The sequence below is a fragment of the Triticum dicoccoides genome, chromosome 6B, assembly GCF_002162155.2.
Source record: "Triticum dicoccoides isolate Atlit2015 ecotype Zavitan chromosome 6B, WEW_v2.0, whole genome shotgun sequence".
Taxonomy (NCBI): domain Eukaryota; kingdom Viridiplantae; phylum Streptophyta; class Magnoliopsida; order Poales; family Poaceae; genus Triticum; species Triticum dicoccoides.
Genome location: NC_041391.1, coordinates 469,903,383 through 469,927,795, shown reverse-complemented (window position 1 = coordinate 469,927,795; position 24,413 = coordinate 469,903,383).

The following is a 24,413-nucleotide window of genomic DNA, read 5'->3' as shown; positions in this document are numbered from 1 at the left end:
CACTGTTCATCCAGAGGCAGCATCGGTCGGCTTTAGTTAGCAGCAGTAGCGAAGGAATCACTCGGGTTCAGTAACGTAGCTAGTGCAATCGCTCGGGTTCAGTTAGAGCCCAACGCCTCGCTCGGGTTCAGTTAGAGCCCAACGCGTCGCACACACGCGCGTACATGTATGAGAGAAACACGCATCGCTCGGCCCCCGACCACCCACCATACTGGGAACTCCCTGGAATTTTCATCGCCCTCGCTTCTACCATGGTTTTTTCCATCATGGACGGCCCAAAGAATGTCATGCAGCTGCGTCTCCGGCCCGCCCAGGATGAAAAGCCCATTTTCTGTCATGATTTTTTGTCATAGAAGTAGGAGCCCACCACATCTATGATGATACCGGGTTTTGTCACAATTATCGTCATAGAAGTGTGATAAGATGACAGGAAAAAAATTCGTTCGGCCCAAAATGTCACGGATCTATCTTATTTTTGTAGTGATATGGATATTCTTGGGATGGAACTGGCAGGCTTCACATTTGGTGACCAACTCAACTGCATCTTGGAGGGCTGTGGGCGAGTAAAATCCTTGTCAGAAAGCTTTTCCCACCAAAGCCCTTGATCCAATGTGTGAGCCACACATACCCTTGTGTATCTCTGCCAGCAGTTCCTTTCCTTCTTCCCAGCAAATGCACTTCAATTTCACACCGTTAGGCCTTCTTCTGTATAGCGTGTCATCAATGAACAGATACATACTGGCCCTCCGGGCTACTCTTTCAGCTTCTTCTTGCTCTTCGGGAAGTTCTCCAGTTTGGAGGAAACAGACTATGTGTCACGCCCAAGTTGGAGCTTGAGGCTCGGCAACAAGGACTGCTACGTCTTGAGCTTGCGTTGGTTTTCCTTGAAGAGGAAAGGGTGATGCAACAAATTAGCGTAAGTATTTCCCTTAGTTTTTGAGAACCAAGGTATCAATCCAGTATGAGGCTCCTCAGAAGTCCTATGCACCTACACAAACAAACAAGAACTCGCAACCAACGCAATAAAGGGGTTGTCAATCCGTTCACGGCCACTTGCGAAAGTGAGATATGATAGAGATAATATGATAAGATAAATGTATTTTTGGTATTCTATAATATAGATTGGAAAAGTAAAGATGCAAATAAAAGTAGATTGAAAGCTTATATGATAAGAGATAGACCAGGGGGCATAGGTTTCACTAGTGGCTTCTCTCAAGATAGCATAAGAATTACGGTGGGTGAACAAATTACTGTCGAGCAATTGTTAGAAAAGTAAATAATTATGAGATTATGTAGGCATGATCATGTATATAGGCATCACGTTCGTGACAAGTAGACCGGCTCCTGCCTGCATCTACTACTATTACTCCACACATCGACCGCTATCCAGCATGCATCTAGAGTATTAAGTTCATAAGAACAGAGTAACACATTAAGAAAGGTGAAATGATGTAGAGGGATAAACTCATGCAGTATGATATAAACCCCATATTTTTATCCTCGATAGCCACAATACAATATGTGCCTTGCTACCCCTGCTGTCACTAGGAAAGGACACCGCAAGATTGAACCCAAAGCTAAGCACTTCTCCCATTGCAAGAAAGATCAATCTAGTAGGCCAAACCAAACTTATAATTCGAAGAGACTTGTAAAGATAACTTAATCACACATAAAAGAATTCAGAGGAGATTCAAATATTTCTCATAGATAAACTTGTTCATAAACCCACAATTCATCGGATCTCGACAAACACACCGCAAAAAGAGTTACACCGAATAGATCTCCAAGAAGATCGAGGAGAACTTTGTATTGAGATTCAAAGAGAGAGAAGAATCCATCTAGCTAATAACTATGGACCCAAAGGTCTATGCTAAACAACTCACAACTCATCAGAGAGGCCTTGGAGATGATGTAGAGGCCCTCCGTGGTCGATTCCCCCTCCGGCGGAGCGCCGGCAAAGGCTCCAAGATGGGATCTCGCGGATACAGAAGGTTACGACGGTGGAAATATTTTTTCATGGTCGCTTCTGATGTTTTAGGAAGAAGTAGGTCGGTGGATGCTCGAGGGGCCCATGAGGGTGGGGGGCGCGCCCACCTGTAGGGGGCCCATCGGGCACCCTCGTGGCCGCCTCCCTTGTTTCTTGACTTCCACTCCAAGTCCTCGGGATCATGTTTGTTCCAAAAAGATCGCTCCCGAAGGTTTCATTCATTTCGACTCCGTTTGATATTCCTTTTCTTCAAAACACTGAAATAGGCAAAAAAACAGCAATTCAGGCTGGGCCTCCGGCTAGTAGGTTAGTCCCAAAAATGATATAAAAGTGTAAAGTAAAGCCCATAAACATCCAAAACGGGTAATATAATAGCATGGAACAATCAAAAATTATAGATACGTTGGAGATGTATCAAGGACTAGCGGCACCTCCTCCTTCGTGGGGCGTACCCTCGACCGCAGGGACCGGTGGTCCAGCCGGAGGGGGCAGCTCAGCGACCGAAGGGGAGTTGTTCCCGCCAAGCCCTCTGCCGGGAGCCTCGAGAGGTTCTACTGGGAGAGGCTTGCCGGAGTCCAATTTCCTCTTCTTTCTGACCATTGTTGCCGGGGATACAGAGTGCTGAGTCAGATGGAGAACAAAAGTCCCTGGTTCCACAGGGAGTTTTTGCGCAGTGCACTTTGATAGATGATCAGCAATGCTGTTTTCCACACGGGGTACGTGCTCTGTTTGCAATCCGTCAAAGCACTCCTCCAACTTTCTCACTTCCTCAACGTATGCCTCCATCAATGTACTTGGGTAATCTTTATTCACTTGTCTCACCACAAGCTGTGAATCTCCACGGATGATCAGCTTCTTGATCCCCAGTTCTGCCGCAATCCTGAGCCTAGCAAGGAGCCCTTCATACTCTGCAGTATTGTTGGTAGCCATCTCCCGGGGAAAATGCATCTGGATGACATACTTAAGGTGCTCCCCAGTGGGAGCAATGAGAAGCACGCCAGCCCCTGCACCTTGCAGGGAGAAGGCACCATCGAAATACATAATCCATTCCTGGGGTGCTTCCTTGCCGGGAATAACCGTCTCCATCACTTCTTCATCACGGGTTGGCGTCCATTCTGCAATAAACTCCGCCAGTGCTCTGCTATGGATAGTTGATGTGCTCTCAAACTTCAAACCAAAGCTGGATAGTTACAGGGCCCACTCCACTATCCTGCTGGTAGCCTCAGGGTTTCTGAGTATTCGTTGCAAAGGAAAGCGGGTGACAACCGTGATCTCGTGGGCTTGGAAGTAGTGGCACAGTTTCCTTGAGGCCATGACGAGGCCAAAAATCAACTTTTGCACACCAGAGTACCTTGATCTAGCCCCTTGCAGTAGGGAGCTGACGAAGTACACTGGGCTTTGCACCATTTTCTTCCTTGTCTCAACCTTAGGACTGCCTCTGCTGCCTTGCTCTCCCTCGTCCTGGACTGCATCTGACCTCGCTGGGATATGTCCGCTTTCCTCCCCAGAGGGGACGCTGGCTGTGGCTGGCACTTCATCCACTTCCCGCTGTGCCACCAGTGCTGCGCTAACCACTTGATTAGTTGCCGCTAAGTATAGCAGCAACAACTCTTGTGGTTTGGGAGCAACCAAAAGTGGGCACAGAGGAATGATAGGCCTTCAAATCTTGTAGCGCAACGCGTGCTTCTAGGGTCCACTCCACAAGTCCTGCCTTCTTCAAGATTTTGAAGAACGGCAAGGCGCGCTCGGCAGACTTGGAAATGAACCTGCTAAGCACGACAACACATTCAGTCAAACGCCTTACGTCCTTAACTATCTTGGATGCTTGGATCTACTTGATAGCCTCGATTCTGTCGGGGTTGGCCTGTATCCCCCGATGGGACACAAAGAAGCCAAGCAGCTTGCCGAAGGAACACCAAACACACCCTTTTCCTGGTTCAGCTTCAAGTTGATCTTGCACAGATTAGCAAATGTCTCTTCTAAATCCTGAATGAGGGTTCATATGTCGTTGTTCTTGACCACAACATCATCCATGTAGGCTTCAATGTTTCTGTGCAACAGTGACTCAAAACCAATATGGACTGCCCTTGCAAAAGTGGATCCAACGGTCTTCAACCCGAAGGGCATACGCACAAAGCAGTATGTGCCACATGGGGTGATGAATGATGTCTTCTCTTCGTCTTCCTCGGACATAAAGATCTGGTGGTATCCGGAGTATGCATCCAGAAAAGAAAGCAGGTCACACCCGAAGGTGGAATCCACAATCTAGTTGATGTGCGGCAAGGGGAATGGATCCTTTGGGCATGCCTTGTTCAAATCCATTAAATCTATGCAAAGCCTTCATTTCCCGTTAGCCTTGCGCACCACCACTGGATTTGCTAACCACATTGGATGTAATACCCCTCTGACCAGACCAGCTGCCTCAAGTTTCTTGATCTCCTTGGCAATGAACTGTTGCCGCTCCAAAGCTTGCTTTCACACCTTCTGCTTGACGGGTCGGGCATGAAGGCAGACAACAAGGTGGTGCTCGATTACCTCCCTGGGAACACCAGGGATATCAGATGGTTGCCAGGAAAACACATTGATATTCGCCCACGGGAAGGTAACAAGCATGCTTTCCTATTTGTCATCGAGGGTGGCACTGATAGTGAAGGTACTATCAGTGCCAGCCAGCCCTGCCGGGACCTTTTTCATAGTGGGTGTAGCAGCCTTGGATCTCTTGCTATTGGAACTCTCCGGCAAGTCATCAACGGGCGCAACATTCTCTGGAGAGGTATGTTTCCCGGATTCCTTGCAGGCATCCTTGCTATCTCTCTTCTTTTTCTTGCTCTCCTTGGCGAGAACAGTGGTTTCAGTGTCCTCTGCCACGACCGCTTCCTGGTACATCTTGTCCATGCAAATGATTGCGTCCTTTTTGTCTGACGGAATGGAAATGACACCTATCGTCCCTGGCATCTTCAAGGTGTTGTAGGCGTAGTGGGATGCCGCCATGAATTTGGGCAGAGCTGGGCGGACAAGGATTCTATTGTACAACTGGGGGGTCGACTACATCAAACACAATCCTCTCGGTCCAGTAATTCAACTCCCCCCTGAATGTCACTGGTAATGTGATCTTCCCCTTAGGACGACTCCTGTCGGGGTTGATTCCTTGAAACATGCCAGTAACCTCGAGCTCTTCTTCTACTACCTGAAGTTTGCTGATGACCTTTGGAGAAATCAGATTCAACCTGGCCCCACCGTCAACCAACATCTTTGTAACCTTGAGGTTGCCGATTGTTGGTAAGAACAACAATGGCAAGCACCCTACCGCAGTGGTGCGGTCAGGGTGGTCCCCTTCGTCAAAGATGATGGGTGTGCGGGACCACTTGAGCGGCCTTCGAGAATCTGCCGTTGGCTTCACAACAATGACTTCACGCGCCCACTGTTTAAGTTGGAAGTGAGAGGAGTGCAAAGATGCAACCCCGTCAATGCACTAGGCGTCAGTGGCTTTCTGGAATTCCTGCTCACTGGTTTCCTCTTCATCTCCTCCATCACTCTCATTATTACAATCCTCCTTCTCGCGACCTCTAGAGGGTTTCTTTGATTCTGAGGAGCCTTGCCGGGGCGGCTTGCTTCACCACCCCGGCCCTTCCCGCCGGTGCCTTTCTGACCTTTCTCCTTATCTCTCTTCTCATACTCAACCTTCTGCTTCTTGACAAGTTGTTCAACCTGATGACACTCCTGGAGATCATGACCCTTGGTTTGATGGATCTTGTAGTACGGCCCATCACTTTTCCCAGCATTCTCGGCAGCCGCGGCTTCCCGGCAATTAGTGCACGCGGCAGCTTCCTTTCTGGGCACCTTGGTCCTAGCCTTCTTGCCGGTACTAGGCATGCCCGATCCCTCAACGGTCATCACTGCCTTATCCTTGCGTCTTTTACCATGCTTCTTGTTCTTCTTCTTCTAACTGGTGGCCTTGTCATCATCCTCTGATTCGATGTCGATGCCATCCTCTTCTCCGGGGAGCCGCCTCCCCTCCTTAACCCGAGCAATCCATGTGTACAACTCCTTCACAGTCTTGGGCAATCAAAGGTTCATCTTGGAACGTATCCGACGATTGTGCATGTTGGACTGGAACACAACTATCACTGCTGCCAAGTGGATGTCTAGAATGTTCCTATGTACTCGACTGAATCTCTGCATGTACTTCTGCAGAGTCTCTCCTTCCTTCTACGGGAGGAGCTGCAAGACGTTGGGCCGTCCTGGTTCTTGATGGACGCCCGTGAAGGCGCCAAAAAACTCATGGCACAGGTCAGCCCAGGACGAAATGGAGTTCTCCGATAGGTGCATCAGCCAAGCCACACATTTGGCTTGAGTGCCAAAGGGAAGTAGTTGGCGAACACCTTCTCGTCTCTGCCCCGGCAGCTTGAACAGCAATGGTGTAGATGCTCAAGAACTCTGTCGGGTTCGGTCTCCCATCATACTTCTCTAGTATTTCTGGCTTGAACATGCAAGTGGACGGCCAACGGACTTGCCGCAGCTCACGGGTGAAGGCGGCACACCCAGACTCAAAAGGCAGGTACCCACCTTCGCCAAGCGCGGGCTCGTCGACGTAGGGACTGCCACACCTATCGGACTGGTGGTGGTTATCGCGGCATTGTTCGATGGTGATGCGCACACCTTCCCTCCGCCTGTCCTCCAAGACTCGTCGTTGGCATTGACGCGCTCGAGGGTCAGATGAAGCCATTGAGACATCGTCGAGCTCTTGGTCGCATGGCTCCCGCGCTGGTTGCTGCAAAGGGGATTGCACTGTGGGGGTGGCCCCTTCCGCACAACCAGCAGTGTGGGACGTTGTCGTCGCCTGGGGAGGCCATGGCGGGCCTGCTCACTGCGATCCTCCCGCCTCAATGAAGCCAATCAGGCTTTGAATGGTGGATCTCCACTCATCCATCTGATCGGCTGCCGGTGGGAATCTCAACAGTAGTTGGGCCCGCGCCATGGCCTCTAAAGCGGTGATTGGCATGGGTGATGACGATGTAGATCGTAGCGTTGCCCTGCTCCTGACGGTGCTGGTAGTGGTCGCGCCGTGCTCTCACCGTCGTGAGCCAGCCGCCTGAATGGTGTGGTGACAAGGTGGAGGCGCTCGAGGACTAGTGGATCCATTCGGCGTATTGGCTAGGTCATCTTGTTCTGGGGGTGGCGCATGCCTTGCGACCGCGCCCGCAGCAGGAGCGGCCGGAGAGTTGCGATTTGCCCCAGAATGAGCACCGCCGCTACGGCTGTGCCCTTCGGTCAGGCGAAGAGGTGTAGAAGGGATGATCTCTCTACCTGTACCTCGCGGTGCGTGGTCATTGGGATGTTGTTGGTGTTGTCCTTCTCCGGTGCCTCCTGCTCCTATTTTGGCCGCAGGGGAGGTGGTGACGACGCCGCCTGAGCCGACCACGTCCCCCGCAACGTCCACATCCCCATGCGTCCCTGTATCCCCCACGGCTTCAGAGGTCGCGGGCGGCGGGGCCTTCAAGGCATACGGGTGAGCTACGACACCGGGCTTCTTCTTGGGCGCCATGGATGATGGAGCCATTGATGAAGGAAGCGATGATGAAGATGAAGCACCGCATATGCTTCTCGAGTTCGCGCAAACCCTTCTGCCTACCTGGCGCACCAAAGATGTCATTGGAAACCACGGCCACCTATGGGGCCATGAGCCCCTTGTGGTTCGGCAAGGGGGGTGAGCGTGTTGCACAAAGAGGGAAAAATCGTAGCAGAACACGATAGGGACCACATGGGTGATTTACCCAGGTTCGGGCCGCCGTGAGGCATAAAACCCTACTCCTGTTTCGTGGATTGATGGTGGATTTTGGTGGAAACGCAGCGTTCTTGCCTGGCAGGGTTGCCTCGGGGCGAGAGCGGCTACGCGCATACGAGTGTACAAGAGTCTGAATCCTTTCTATGGTTGCCATGGGCTTCCTTTTATAGATCAACGGGTTATCACAGTGGCAAATTGTACATTGTGCACTGATTAGATAGCAAATAGTACTATCATACCTAACTTTGCATGCAAGTCAGAGCGCATTAAATGCACTGCTTAGTGTCACATCATAGCGTGCCCGGCAAGGCTGGCCAGCTTCTCACCTGCCTGCTTGACACATCTCTGGATGGGTGTCATTTAGAGGTGGTTTCCATAGGAAATGGCTGCCATGTGGCAAGAAGCAACCACTTAGTCAGTTGAGGGCTTGACATCGCACCGATCGATGACTTGCATTGCTCTGTGGTGGAGCGGTGAAGCCTTGGCGGGGTGGTTTGCCTTCGTAAGGCCCGGCAGGCCTTCCGGGGCGGTCTCGAGGTTTGCCTTCGGGGTATCCTTGACCTCACCAGGCTCGCCTGACCGGCAAGGGAGATTTTTCCCTTAGTGATATCTTGCTTCCTATGGCTTAACTTGGTCTCCTTGATCTGCACTCTGATTCATCAAAGAGTTGATCTCTTTGGCTTGGTCTAGTCTTGGAGGTTGTAATCTTGATCTTAGGCTTGTGCACAGTCTGGGCAACAAACCCAGCATTTGTTGTACCGACAGATGGGTGCTGGCATAAGTGAGGGGGACCCACAAGCCCTGTAGGCACGCTCTGTGAGCTTGTGGCCCACTGGTGCACCTCCTTGAGGTGTTTTCAGCGCCAAGAATTCTCAATTATTCTTAAAAAATCATACTAAATTTTCAGGGCATTTGGAGAACTTTTATTTTCTGGTCAATTTTTTATTGCATGAATAATTCAGATAACAGAAAAATAATAGTATTTTTCTTTATTAAATCACAGAGAGTAAAAGTTGGGTACAGAAGGTTGTGCTTTCTAGATTCATCCATCACGTGCCCGTCAAAAGGAATCCATTAATAAGGTTGATCAAGTCTTATTAACAAACTTCTTCCGCATGACATGAAACCAGAGAAATTTTGAATAACACTAGGTTAGCTCAACGGGGATATGCATGTCCCCAACAATAAGAATACCATATTTCTTTTTGATAGTAGGAAGCGGGAATGTAAAACCTCCAATAGCAATTGTTGGAATATCTCCAATAGAGTTGATACTATTCACCTGAGGTTGTTTCTTCGGAAAGTGTACCGTATGCTCATTACCGTTAACATGAGAAGTGACATTGCCCTTGTTGCAATCAATAACAGCCCCTGCAGTATTCAAAAAGGTCTACCCAGGATAGTCGGCATACTATCGTCCTCGGGTATATCAAGAATAACAAAGTCCGTTAAAATAGTAACATTTGCAACTACGATAGGTACGTCCTCACAAATACCGATGGGTATGGCAGTTGATTTATCAGCCATTTGCAAAGAGGTTTTAGTTGGTGTCAACTTATTCAGATCAAGTCTACGATACAAAGATAAATGCATAACACTAACACAGGCTCCCAAATCATATAAAGCAGTTTTAACATAGTTTCTTTTAATGGAGCACTAGACCATAAAGGCGCGTGTTGTCACGCCCGTGTATCTTAGGAAAGGAAGATGCTAATACTTGGTAATGCCCTGATGGTTTAAATACCTTTTTTTAGATGTGATGGTTTAATCAAATAAATTTATAATGTAACATGAATACATTCATACACACATTGTCAAATTTAATGGCCTGCTGGGGAGCAAAGTATTGCTGGACATCAGAGCTTAGATAGGGGAGTGCACATGCTAAGTGCAAACACAACATGGTTTAGCAAAACACCTATGAATCCAAAAAGTCTAACATCTACGGAGACATTGAAGAATCCAAAAGGTTTAGTATATGTGATAGTATCAAATTCATCATGTCTAACACTATGGAGAGATGGATGCTTGTAATATTATGAATATAAAATGGAAATGCATTACAACTACAATGACTAAACGTTGCGTTCATTTCATTTATATGTAACCAATGAACTGCTCGAGATTTGTTGGTATAAACCCATAAAGCCCGTAACCATTCCTAAACAACTTATATTTAGTTCTTGTATCATTATTAAGGGCATAATATCTTAAGCTTCAAGTTAACATGGGCAAGCATAAATGGTACTTAGATAGATGATATTAGTCTAGAGTACATGTAAGAAACACGATCCTTACTCTATGACATACGAGGACACCCTCGAAGGCTAGATGAAAATGTATTGGACTGAGAATTTAAAGAATATATTAAATCATGCCTTAATGATGTGGAATTTCTAATACTGATGAGCCTGAACCTTGGGCGACCACGAGCCAATTACATGGGAAAGACCCATGAATAAATCACCATTTGAAATAGCTTTTTTGCAATATCAATATGATACAAATAATAGGATTAGATGAGTTGCAAGTGTTTATTATAAAAAACATGAGTTGCAAGGATTCTAAATGCAAGAATTTGAACCATGAATTTGCCAGTAAATTTCTTACCACTTCCTACATGCTAGAGTTCAGGATGGATCACATATTAAGAGACATCTAGCAAACAGCAGCCATGAACAAGGCACAGGAGCCCAGGCATATTGTTGCACTCATGTTCTGGTCAAGGTGGGTGGTGGTGAGAGCGTTGCACATGTACTTACCAGCACCAGCACCAGCCCGAACATAAACGGCGGCCCGTCCGCCGGGCCTAGGGTTGGATGCTGTGAAAATGGACCGTGCATAGTCCACACTGCAAGCTCTCCGTCACCACAGCCTGCAATCCGGCATGGAGAGATCGAGGCAAACCAGGAGTATGGGACCTCCACAACCAGCAAGAATTACAAAAGGGGGCAGCCGAGTGCCATCGCCATGAATCTGCCGCCGATGATCTGAGGTCGTGATTTTACGACTCTGGAGTGATGTTTCTATTGGGCCGTCCAATCTGCTGGTCAGGTGTCATGGCCCAGTGCACGAGAGAGCTCCCAATACGGTTCGCGGAGCAGCGGCCCTGATTACGGTAGTCGGTTTTTCGCACGACGGGTTATGCGCGAGTGAGGCACAAGTGGTGCTGCGGACGACTTGTGGATCTGGTGCGTTTGTTCATGGATCAGACGGTTGACAATGTTGAATCGCTGTGAGTGGGCGTAGCTAGCTTAGTTTTACTGTTTAGTAATGGTATAGTTGGTATTCCTGGATCTCCTAGTTCCTTTGGTATTCCACCTTTAAATTTATAATTAGCAAGCATGGTGGAAATTTCAGCTTCCGGTATCTTTCTTTTATTAGTAACAATATCTTTCATATACTTTGCATCAGGAGACATTTTCAAGATATCAGTCAAACGCATACGCAAAAAGACAGGTCTAAGCATTTCAACAAAATGCTCAAAATCTTCATCATCCTTTTTCTTGGATAGTTTAGGAGGAAAGGGCATGGGTTTCTGAACCCATGGTTCTCTTTCTTTACCATGTTTCCTAGCAATGAAGTCTCTCTTATCATATCTTTTATTCTTAGTTGTGGGTTATCAAGATCAACAACGGGTTCTATCTCCACGTTATTATCATTACTAGGTTGAGCATCAACATGAACATCATCATTATCATTGTCACTAGGATCATTTTCATCACCAGATTGTGTCTCAACATCAGAAATAGAAATAACATTTGGATTCTCAGGTGTGTCTATAGTAGGTTCACTAGAAGCATGCAAAGTCCTATCATGATTCTTTTTATATTTAGAAGGACTAGGTGCTTCAGTATTAATTCTCTGAGAATCTTGCTCAATTCTTTTAGGATGGCCTTCACGATACAAAGGTTCCTGAGTCATTTTATCGCCTCTAGTCATAACTCGAACAACATGATCATTGTTTTATTGTTCATCTCATTGAGCAAATCATTTTGTGCCTTAAGTACTTGTACTACTTGAGTTTTTACCATGGAAGCATGTTTACTGATAAGCTTGAGATCAGTAACAGTTCTACACATATAATCACCCAAGCATTCAAGCATATAAGCATTTCATTTCAATTGTCTACTAACATGTGCATTGAAGTTTTCTTGTTTAACAATAAAGTTATCAAATTCATCCAAGCATTGACTAGCAGACTTATTATGAGGAATATCACCTTCATCAAATCTATAGAGAGAATTTACCTCTACTAGCTGTGTTGGGTTATCAATATCATATATTTCTTCAATAGGTGGTAAATTCTTAACATCTTCAACTTTAATACCTTTTTCTTTCATAGATTTCTTTGCCTCTCGCATATCTTCAGGACTGAGAAATAGAATACCTCTCTTCCTCGGAGTTGGCTTAGAAAGTGGTTCGGGAAGAGACCAATCATTATCATTGCTCAATATATTATTCAATAATACTTCAGCTTGTTCAACAGTTCGTTCCCTAACAACACAACTAGCACAACTATCTAGGTGGTTCCTAGAAGCATCGGTTAGTCCATTATAAAAGATATAAAGTATTTCACTTTTCTTGAGAGGATGATCTGGCAAAGCATTCAGTAATTGGAGAAGCCTCCCCCAAGCTTGTGGGAGACTATCTTCTTCAATTTGCACAAAGTTAAATATTTTTTGAAAAGCAGCTTGTTTCTTATGAGCAGTAAAATATTTTTCAGAGAAGTAGTAAATCATATCCTGGGGACTATGCACACAACCAGGAGCAAGAGAATTAAACCATATCTTAGCATCACCCTTTAATGAGAAAGGAAACAACTTAAGAATATAATAATAGTGAATTTTTTTCCTCATGAGCAAATATGGTGGCTATATCATTCAATTTAGTAAGATGGGCCACGACAGTTTCAGATTCATAACCATGGAAAGGATCAGATTCAACCAAACTAATTAACTCGGGATTGACAGAGAATTCATAATCCTTATTAGTAACAAAGATAGGTGAAGTAGCAAATGTAGGATCATATTTCATTCTAGCATACAAAGATTTTTCCTTCAGCTTGGCTAACAATTTCTTAAGATCATCTCTATCATTGCAAGCAAAAAAGTCTCTAGCTGTCTCTTCATCCATAACATAACCCTCAGGTATCTTAGGCAATTCATATCTAGGAGGAGAATCATAATATTCGGTTTCAATAATTTCACCAGTTTCAGTAATTTTATTCTCTCTAACCCTAGCAAGTTGTTCATCAAGTAATTCACCTAGTGGCACAGTAGTATCAAGCAAAGCAGTAGCATCATCATAAGCATCTTGCATAGCAGAAGTAGCATCATCAATTACTTGCGACATATCAGAATTACTAGCAGGTGGAGGTGTCGCAAGCTTACTCAAAGCAGAAGGTGAATCAAGTGCAGAGTGTGATGGCAGTTCCTTACCTCCCCTCATCCTAGAGGAAAAAAAATCTTGGTTTGGGTATCTTTCAAATTCTTCATAATGATCAACAGATATAAACTCCAACTGACTCAGAGAATAGAGCTATGCACTCCGGCAACGGCGCCAGAAAAAGGTCTTGATAACCCACAAGTATAGGGGGTCGCAACAGTTTTCGAGGGTAGAGTATTCAACCCAAATTTATTGATTCGACACAAGAGGAGCCAAAGAATATTCACGAGTATGAGCAGTTGAGTTTTCAATTCAACCACACCTAAAAGACTTAATATTTGCAGCAAAGTTTTTAGTAGAAAAGTAGTATGGAAGTAACGGTAACAGTGGCAAAAGTAACAGTAGCAGTTTTGTAGCAATTGTAACAGTGGTAACGGCAAAGTAACTTGGCAAAGATTAATATGTGAAAAGCTTGTAGGTAATGGATTAGTGATATATAATATGTCGGATGGCATTCATCATGTAACAATTATAACCTAGGGTGACACAGAACTAGCTCCAATTCATCCATGTAATGTAGGCATGTATTCCATATATAGTCATACGTGCTTATGGAAGAGAACTTGCATGATATGTTTTGTCCTACCCTCCCATGGCAGCGGGGTCCTAATGAAAACTAAGGGATATCAAGGCCTCTATTAATATAGAACCGGACCAAAGCATTAGCACTTCGTGAATACATGAACTCCTCAAACTATGGTAATCACCAGAAAGAATCCCAATTATTGTCACCTTGGGGTATGCGGATCATAACTCATCATAAGTGTCTACAACTTGCAAGATAGGATCGAGAACACACACACATAGATATATATATATATATATATATATATATATATATATATATATATATATATATATATAATATAATAGGTTCAGATCTGAAATCATGGCACTCGGGCCCTAGTGACAAGCATTAAGCATAGCAAAGTCATAGCAACATCAATCTCAGAACACAGTGGATACTAGGGATCAAACTCTAACAAAACTAACTCAATTACATGATAAATCTCATCCAACCCATCATCGTCCAGCAAGCCTACAATGTAATTACTCACTCCCGGGGGTGAGCATCATGAAATTGGTGATGGAGGAAGGTTGGTGATGATGACGACGACGAATCCCCCTCTGTGGAGCCACGAACAGACTCCAGATCATCCCTCCCGATGAAGAACAGGAGGTGGTGGCGGCTCCATATCATAAAACGCGATGAATCCTTATGTCCGTTTTTTTCTCCCCGAATAGGGTTATATAGAGTTGGAATTAGGGCCTGAGGTGGTCTAGGGGGCCCACAAGCCCTCTAGGCGCGCCCCAGGGGGTGCCCCCCCCCCCAGGCTTGTGGCCTCTAGATGGACCCCCTCTGGTTGATTCTTGCGCCAGTATTTTCATGTATTCCACAAAAATTCTCCGTAAATTTTCAGGTCAATCCGAGAACTTTAATTTGTGCACAAAAATAAGACCATGGCAATTCTGCTGAAAACAGCATCAGTCCGGGTTAGTTCCATTCAAATCATGCAAATTAGAGTCCAAAACAAGGGCATAAGAGTTTGGAAAAGTAGATATGATGGATAAGTATCTACTCTCACCTTTGAGTGAGTTTTTTGTCAAATCCGCATACAAGGCTCCCATTATCCCTTGGCTAGCTAACTTGTGGAAGGCCCCATGCCCTTAAAGATAAAGATCTTGGTTTGGCAGCTTCTTAGAAATCATCTCCCTTCAGGGACCAAGGGGCTCAAGCGATAGGGTTCGGGTGATGGACTTTGTCCTTTATGCAGGGTCCCTGAGACTATGGCCCATACCATATACTCATGCACGGTGACTCGGGTCCTTTGGCAGTTCGTCCATGAGGCACTAGGGCCCAACTGGGAGGCCCTGGATCTCATGGATTTCCACCAAGCCAGGGCTATCATGCCAGGACGACACTGCCGCATATTATGGCTGATCTTTGTGGCCATGTCATGTTCTCTTTGGACGACAAGAAATAAAATGGTGATTGAGAAGGTGTTCCCGAGGCAGGCATCTAACTCCTTATTCAAATTTCTTGCTTTTTTGCAGCAATGACACCCGCTTACTAGGCAGCACGATCGCGATCGTCTAGCCACCATGCTGGATGTGCTCGTGAATTCGGCATGTGGACTTTCGCCATCTTAGCTTCGCCTGTCGACAGCCACTAGGTGGCCTTGTTTTTCTTTTCTCTTTTGTTTCTCTTTGAGCATTATTGTGTTATTGCCCCAGTCGTCGCATTTATGGCTTATCTGGATGTTGGTTATATGGATCTTTGTAAAGCGGGTCGAAAGCCTATTTCGAGAGAGTTGCCTCGTATATCTACTCCACTCTTACGAAATAATGGTTGCCCTACCATTGACGACCAACTTTCGCTATTTTAATAGGGGGAAAAGGAGATCTGGGGGGTATTACAAAACATTTTAGATTATAATTTACAAAATTTAGGAAAAGTTATCATTTTCTTTTGCGGGAAAACTTCCAACCTTTTCATCCTCCATTGTGACAGTACAATGAACAACAGAAATAATAAAAGTTATATTCAGATCTATAGACTATCTAGCGACGACTATAAGCACTGAAGCGAGCGGAAGGCGCGCTGCCGTGATCGCCCTTCTTGGCCGGAGCTGAAAAAAACTTGTTGTGGTAGACATTCGGGAAGTCGTCGTGCTAAGGTAGCACATGGCCAGTGCACCAAAATATCAACCATCGCTGATGAAAAGTAGCATAGATCAGAAAGATCCAAAATGAAGGCACATGAACATAGACGAACGACGAACAGATTCGAGCAAATCTACCAAAGAAAGATCCGCCAAAGACACACCTCCATACACCCACTGATGATGCTAGACGCATCATCGGGAAGTGGACTAGACGGGGAGAACCTTATTCCATCTTCAGGGAGCCACCATCGCCTCGTCTTCCTCAGCAGAACGTAAATCCTAACAAAACTTGAAGAAACATGTAAAAACGGAGCCCTTCTGCGGGCAAGGGCCGGGACCACCGTGCCCCCATGGCCTAAGGCCATCGGAGACAAAATGGACTGGCGTCGGTGGGAGGCAGAGGAACCTGGGCTTTTTTGGAGCCGAAGCGGCTGCGTAAGATCCAAATTATTTTAATTTTGAAGTAAAACTTGGTAAATATATGCCATTTCAAATAAATAAAAAAGCACAAGTACTAAGTAATATTTTACATTTATAATTTAAAATATAGCTCTCTCCGTCCCATAATGTAAGACATTTTTTGATACTACACTAGTTTCAAGAAACTTCTTACAATATGGCCATATGGGACGGAGGGAGTAAACACAATTATCACTCAGCTTAAAGTTAAATTGAGTGAAGATATGATCTTTTCAAGTCATTAACAATATCTTTTTTTTGCGGGGGGAAGTCATTAACAATATGTAGAAGTAAGTTGCAATATTTTATATCATAATCTAAATTTTGTAGGAACAAATATCACTCAGTTTGAACTTTGAAGTAGCACTTATTAGAATGCCCGCAAAAAAAGTACTCGCATTTAGAATAATCTGTAAATTTAGTTGGTGATGTGGTGTTTTTGGGCCTTGCCACACATGGGCCTAACAGGTTGCATTGTCCCGTGTTAAACAAGAAATTACCTTCTTAAATCGGAAGACATGAGGAGTTTGTTCTTAAGATATGTATTAATGAATATTAATGAGTAAAATCTTGTGTAGAAAATGGAGAAAAAATTATTGATGAGTAAAATTTATTGTGTGTTTTTTTGAACAATCGGTGGGGGATCCACACCTCAATATATTACTCAAATGCCCAAGGATCGAGGTACATCATAGATTACAACGTGAGGAGAGGTAAGAGCATCTCCAACAGGCGCGCGATATTAGCGCCACGCTGGACAAATAGTTTTTCTTCGCACGCGCGCAGCCGTTCCGAGCGCTCCAGCGGAAGCGCAAAAAACGTGTGCGCTGCATAATTGGTTCAGCGCGGAGCGAAATGGCATCGCGCGCTGCTTATTTCATGCGCCCGCTCCCGCGCGCTGCACACTCGAGTGCCTGCGCCGCGACTTCCACGTATCGCCATATCCAGGCACTGGCGCTGCCGCTCGCACCTCCCCATTTGCCCTGGCGACCCAACGACGCTTCCCCGGCCGATCCCCACACCACCGCTGCTTCCTCCACCTCCCTCTAGTCGCCGCCACCCCTCGAGCGCGCCATTCCTCCGACGAACAACGCCCACCCACCCAATGCCTCTTGGCGCCCACAAGGTGTTCGACAAAACGCTTGCAAGGTATGTATTGCTTCAACTTCATATTTTGTACATAAATTTGGTGCATGTTGTTTGTAGTTTTTATAGACTAGTTTAAATTCAATATTGTAGATAAGTTCGTCATATGATTCTTCGGACGAAGAATTTGATATTGAAGAGGAGGACCTTGCAATAATCCTAGCTATGCATATCAATAAAAAGCCGAAGCATGATGGTTCGGTTATGGGTCGGCAAAAAATTTGGAGGGATAAGATTGATGCCGACAACAGATTGATGAGGCACTATTTTGTGGATAATCCCGCATACCCCGAGTCATACTTTCGGCGCCATTTTAGGATGAGCACCGTGTTGTTCAGGACATTGCAGAGAAATTGGCTAGCCATGATCTGTTTTTTCAGCAAAGGAGGAATGCCGCCGGAGAACTCGGGCAGAGTACATTTCAAAAGGTGACAGCCGCTTTACGTATGTTAGCATACGGTATTCCAGTTGATCTAGTTGATGACCACTTGGCCATGGGTGAGAGTCAAGCCATCATGTATGTCAAGCGCTTCACAGTCGAAATTGTGCAAGTGTTCGGTTTGGAGTATTTGAGAGCTCCCAATGCTGAAGACGCGCAAGGCTTTTGGAGATGAACAAAGCTCGCGGGTTCATATATATGCTTGGCTCAATAGATTGCAAGCATTGGAGTTGGAAGAACTGTTCTAAGGCATGGCAAGGACAATTTCACAGACAGAAAAAGGGTTCTGCTATAATCCTTGAAGTGGTGGCCGATAAAGAGACTTGGATTTGACATGCTTTTTGGAATGCCTGAATCTTTAAATGACATCAATGTAGTTAGTTAGTCATCACTCATGAATAAGATTGCAAATGGTGAACTGCCACCAGTGCAGTTTTGTAACAAATGGCCATACATACAACTATCTTGCAGATGGCATCTACCCAAAGTGGCAAACATTTGTGAAACCGTTGAAAAAACCGGAAGGTAAGAAAAATCTTGATTTCCACAATGCTCAGGCAACAGCTAGGAAAAATGTGGAGAGAGCTTTTGGGACTTTGCAAGCCAAATTTGCTATGGTCAGAGGAACGTCTAGATTTTGGGATCAAAAGATCATTTGGTACATCATGCACGCTTGTGTGATCATGCATAACATAATCATCAAGAATGAGTGTGATCAAGATTTAGACTACTCTCAGTATGAGCGCTTGGGATGTCTCATGTGAGTGTGGCGAAGGGCTACGAGGGTGACCCGATTTGTTGCCTCCTATCATGCCATTCGGCGTGCCGAAACGCATGATGATCTTCAGAAGGATTTAACCAAGGAGTGATAGGCATGGAGTGGCCGACAAAACTAGTGATTTGTATGTTGGATGTTGTATTCTTGAACTATTTGTCATATTAGAAGATAAACTATTTGTTTGAGTTATAATAAAATTGAACTATTTATTGTTAATTAATTTTTATGTGTGAAAGTGCTAGTATCGACTAGAGGGGGGTGAATAGGTGATTTTTGTGAAAGTCTTCAAAACTTGGAAGTTTAGAAGACAAACAACAGAAATAACCTAGTTGATATGCAGCGGAAGATAAACTACCTTAAGCGAGCCATAGTCAAGTATGCAATGATGTGAAAGTACAGGACTAATAGCAGCTAAGTAGTAAGGATCAGGATGGAAGATAGTATGAAGCCAATCAACAGTAGTAGTCAAACAATGAAGTCAAACAGATAGACATATGGGCAGTGACTTCACGAAGACAAACTTAAGTAAAGGATGGAAAGGGATAGAACCAGTTGCTTGTTGAAGACACAGGATTTGTTGGACCAGTTCCAGTTGCTGTGACAACTGTACGTCTGGTTAGTGAGGCTGAGATTTAACTCAGAAGACCGTGTCTTCACCCTATTCCCCTTGAGCTAAGGACACCCATTCCTCGCCCAATCACTCTGGTAAGTCTTCAAGGTAGACTTCCAAACCTTCACAGACTTCGTTCACCGGCAATCCACAATGACTCTTGGATGCTCAGAAGGCGACGCCTAACCGGCTGGAGGATACACAGTCCTCAAGTGTAATAAGTCTTCAGGTTACACAGACAGAAAGACTTCAGTGATGCCTAACACTCTTTGGCTCTAGGTGTTTGGGCTTTGTCCTCGCAAGGATTTTTCTCTCTCTCAAATGCTTCGAGGTGGGTTGCTCTCAAACGACAAAAGCCGTGTACAAACTCTAAGCAGCCACCAATTTATGGTGTAGGGGGTGGGCTATTTATAGCCACTAGGCACCCCGGCCTGATTTGTCCAAAATGACCCTGGGTCACTAAGGAACTGACACGTGTTCCAATGGTCAGATTTCAAACACACGTGGCAACTTTACTTGGGATACAAGCAAAGCTGACTCATCCAACTCTGGATAAGATTTGCTCTCATTGTCTTCGCTCGAAGACATAGGATTTGAGTTGAGCATTACTTCAGTCACTCTGACTTAGTTCACTTGGACCCCACTTAATAGTACGGTGGTTCCTATGACTCAACAAAGAAGAAAAGGAAGCAACGAATCCACACAGTCTTCGCGCTCCATAGTCTTCACGCAATGTCTTCTCATGTCATAGTCTTCAATATGAATATCTTCTCATACCACCATTGTCTTCAATGTCTTCATACATTTTTAGGGGTCATCTCCGGTAGGTAAACCGAATCAATGAGGGACACTACCCGTGTTATCCTGCAATTCTCACAAACGCATTAGTCCCTCAACCAACTTTGTCGTCAATACTCCAAAACCAACTAGGGGTGGCACTAGATGCACTTACAATCTCCCCCTTTTTGGTGATTGATGACAAACTGGTTGAAGTTTTCAACGGGGATAAATATGTGAAATTGTAAGGATAGGAAATAGTCTTCATAAGTTGCAAGGGCTCCCCCTGAAGATGTGCATGTAAGTAATTTGCTTTTGGAATGCAAATGCACATGGCAGGTTGTACTTGTGGAGATCCACTTCAACTTATGAAGATAATTTATCATGCATGAACTGATATAGCAAGTAGAATGACATGCATAATGAAAAATGGACATCTGCAGAATGATCTAAGTGCAGAAGTTATCATCGCACATGCAGAATTTATCATCGCATCACAGTGAAGCAAATAAGTAGCAGACGACCATCAAGTTTAGGTGTTACAACTCAGAGAACCAAATGTTTCAAAAGGCAAGAGTTGTAAGCACGCAGCAAAATATAATGCAACCGCCCATATGAACCCGCTTGAAGACTATCAACTCATACACTTCTCCCCCTTTTGTCAGTAAGGACCAAAAAGGTTTGAAGACATAGAGCATCTACTCGTCAACATGAGTAGGTGAAGCAGCAGGGTTGTCGTCATTGGGTGGCGGTGCAGATGAACTTGGTGCAGTGTCGATGCGCGCAGTAGTAGGAGGTGGTGAAGTAGCATCATCTTCATCATCGATCACTCTGGCTTTTACCGTTGCCGCGGAGGAAGAATATTCAGAGTCTTCAAGAGATGGAGTACGACGTAGGACAGCAGTCCGTGGAGGAGTGGAGTCAAACTGGAATCTTTCATTGAATCCATCATCTTGAAGATCAGCTTCAGCACTGAGCAGGGTCAAACTCTTCCATGATCGCCGGCAAGTTTCATGAGCAACAAAGGCATTCTTGGTGGCAAGGTTGCGAATGCGATTGACATCCACCAAGAGGCTTTGCATCTGTCTCTTGAGCCAGAAATGATGCTTATCATGTTTCTGATGAAGGGCCACAAGAAGTTCTCGGTCATTGAGAACGCAAGAACGCTTCCGAGGCCTTTGCGCAATGGTGCTTTCAGTGGCTTCAGTGGGTGCTCGATGAGGCAGACGAGTGTTTCTAGCCAAAGGATAGATCCGTGTCGCTGCTTGAACACCTTCAATAGGCTGAGTGAAGCTTTGGTGCTCGGCATTCTGAAGACAAAGAGGCCTCTTGGCAGGGTCAGAGTATATAGCTTCAACTGACATATCAACCTCTGGCAGAAAGATCATATGATTGCGAGTAGAGGGCTGATAGTTGACAGATGAGTGTCTTTTGATGAGGCGCATGACCCATGGAGCATAAAACTTCAGACCAAATAGGTCAGAGCCGGAAGCAGCAAGTTGCCTGATGAAGAACTCTTGAGTGTTGAAGCTGATGCCATTGAGAATATAGAAGACCAAAGTCTTCATAGCTCCTTCAAGCTTGGCCGCTGATGAATGTCCTTTGACAGGCCATAGAGTTCGTCTGATGATATGATATATGTTGCGAGGCAGATACTCAAGGTCTTCAACAAAGAAAACTATTGGATATTCAGCGTCAGATGGCAAGGGCTTCATCATGCTCAACATCTGGCTCATATTGGGTTCTGGCTTATGGAAGATACTCTCTACAGCATTGCGGTGGAGCAGACAGTCAGGTTCATATAGTTCTCCAGGAGTGGCTAGCCCTGTAAGCTCAATGATATCCATAGCTTTGGCTTCATGATGAACATTTCCCGTCATCCACTCGAGAACCCATGTCTTCGTATCTCTGTTGTAGCCGCGAATGTGCAGAGTAGCATAGAATTGAAGCAATAGCTCTTCATTCCAGTGTTCTTCATATGTGACAAAACTGAGCAGCCCAGCATCACGAAAGCAGTCAAGTGCTTCTTCTAAGCAGGGCAGTCCAGTAATGGCTTCAGTGTCGAGGCGCATATGAGGGAAAATGCGCCCTTGATCATACAGAACACAGGAGTAATAGCTTCGCTGCTGATGACTCCAGAACCGATCTGATGATATTCTTGGCTTCGTGTAGGGGTTCTTCGAGCTGTCAAAGAATGTGTTGTGGCTCTTGAAGCCATTTGCATTGAAAGACCCAGAAGAGGTGGCAGTACCAGGAAACCTTGGCAGTCTTGGCTTGGGCTTCTGGACCTGAGGCCTATGCTCAATGTGATAGTCAAATTGAGGACCAGAGACACTAGGGAGAGGGACCAGAACGGACCATCTTACTGTGATTAGCTCGCCATGGTTGTATGCTTGCTCGATTGTATAGGGCCTTGGGGGCGGAACAGGAGCAGTGGCAGCAGCTGAGGCTTCAGGCTGCACAACAGGTGCTTCAGGAGCAGTTGCCTCATTAGCTTCAGGTGCAGTGCCTCATTAGCTTCAGGCACACTGGTTGGTTCAAGCTCCACATTACCTTCAGCCATGACAACGTCATTGGCTTCACTTGCGTTGGTTGTGGCAGCTTCAGGATTTTCAACCTCCACCTGAGGAGCTGGAGGGTCAGGCACAGACACGTTCACTTCATGAATTGTTTCTTCAGGCATGGGGGGAGTTTGGACACGTTCTTCTTGACATTCCTCACCGGCTGATGCAGCCGGATTGTCTTCAGCAGCTTATGCTTCAGACACAGAGACACTCACAGTTGGAGTGGCTTCAGAGAACACTTGACGTGCAACAGCTTGACGGTGCACTTCTCCTTCTGGAACGCTCGGAAGAGGGACTTGAGGCCTTGGTCCTTTGCGAAACCTTTGAAGTATAGGCGACACCTTTGGAGATGGAGTGGGCAGGTCCTCATCCTCTTCAACTTGTACGGATGGTGTGGTTTGTTGTTGTTGGGGAGTACTGGGGGAGTCTTGTTGCTGTGGGTGATCAGCCCACAATGCATCCTAAGCAATTGGCGTCAGACGACGACCAATGCTGATGTTTTCGCTGTTCGTACGAACAGGCGATGATACCACATTATATTCAATCTGAGGAAGAACTTCATCATCTTCAACATTGTCATCATGACCAATGTCTTTAGCAGCGGTGGGTTCAGCTGCTGGTATATCTTCAGCTTCAGGAGCCTCTGTGGAAGCAGGCTCATGAACAGTCATGCGAAGTTCTTGGGATGCAGATGCAGGACGAACCACTGAGATGGGTTCAACAACAAGGGGCTCTGTGGGAGCAGCCCGACTCTTCTTGGTCTTGCGCTTCTTCTTGGAGGGAGTGGCATCAGAGGCTTCGGTGTTCTTCCTCTTTCTGGCTTCAGCCTTGGCAGCCCTCATCTTCTTCTGTTCAGAAGCGGTTGTGGTGACCTTTGGCTTCGAGCCAGCCATGCTGCTCGGGAAGATAATGCGTGGGGCTTCTTGGCTTGAAGGTGCAGGCTGGTCAGCAGAAAGCTTCTTCTTTTTCTTTGCAGCCATCCTGGGGTCAATGCTAGGACGGCCAAGTGACTTGCGCTTCTCAGCCTCATTGTAGGCAAGCACACACTTATCAGCCAAACGCTTCATGCACTCATGAGAGCCTTGAGCTTCTTGGCGCTTCTTCAGAAAAATTTCTTTAAGCTCATGTAGCATGACTTTGAAGTTTCGGACGTCTTGAACACTTAGCTTGGCCACATGCTTCTTGAATTGAGCCTTCTCATAATCAATCTTGTTCTTGAGCTCAACGATTCACTGAGCGAGAGCCAGCTCAGAAGCAATGGCACCATTGAAGGCGACACTGAGGCCAATGGGAAGTTGTAAATCTTCAAAGCTGACATTGGGGGTGTCGAACCACTCATCAATGAAATTGTGGATGATGGCCACATCAAAGAGAGGCAAGTTGTTGAAGATTTCTGCTTCTTCCTTGCTCTTTATCAGCTGCTCAAGAGCATCATCAGCAAGATCTTCATCACTTGACAGATCAATGGGTTCTTCACGCAGAATGGCGGCAGGAGTCAAGGCTTGATCAGTATGCCTGACAAGTTGCTTTTTCTTCTCCGTCTTCTTGGAGATACGGGATTGATCTTCAGACTGCACACTGGCTTCAGGAGGTGCAGTGGCCAGAGGCTTCGCGCGTAAAGCTTTTGGAGGTGCTGATTTAGAAGCCTTTAGCTTCTTTTGCTTCTGTGGCTTCGAAGGAGGAGTTGGGGCTTCATCAGTGTCAGCATCATTATCAGAATGATCTACCTTGGCACCTTGGACCAAGATGTAAGT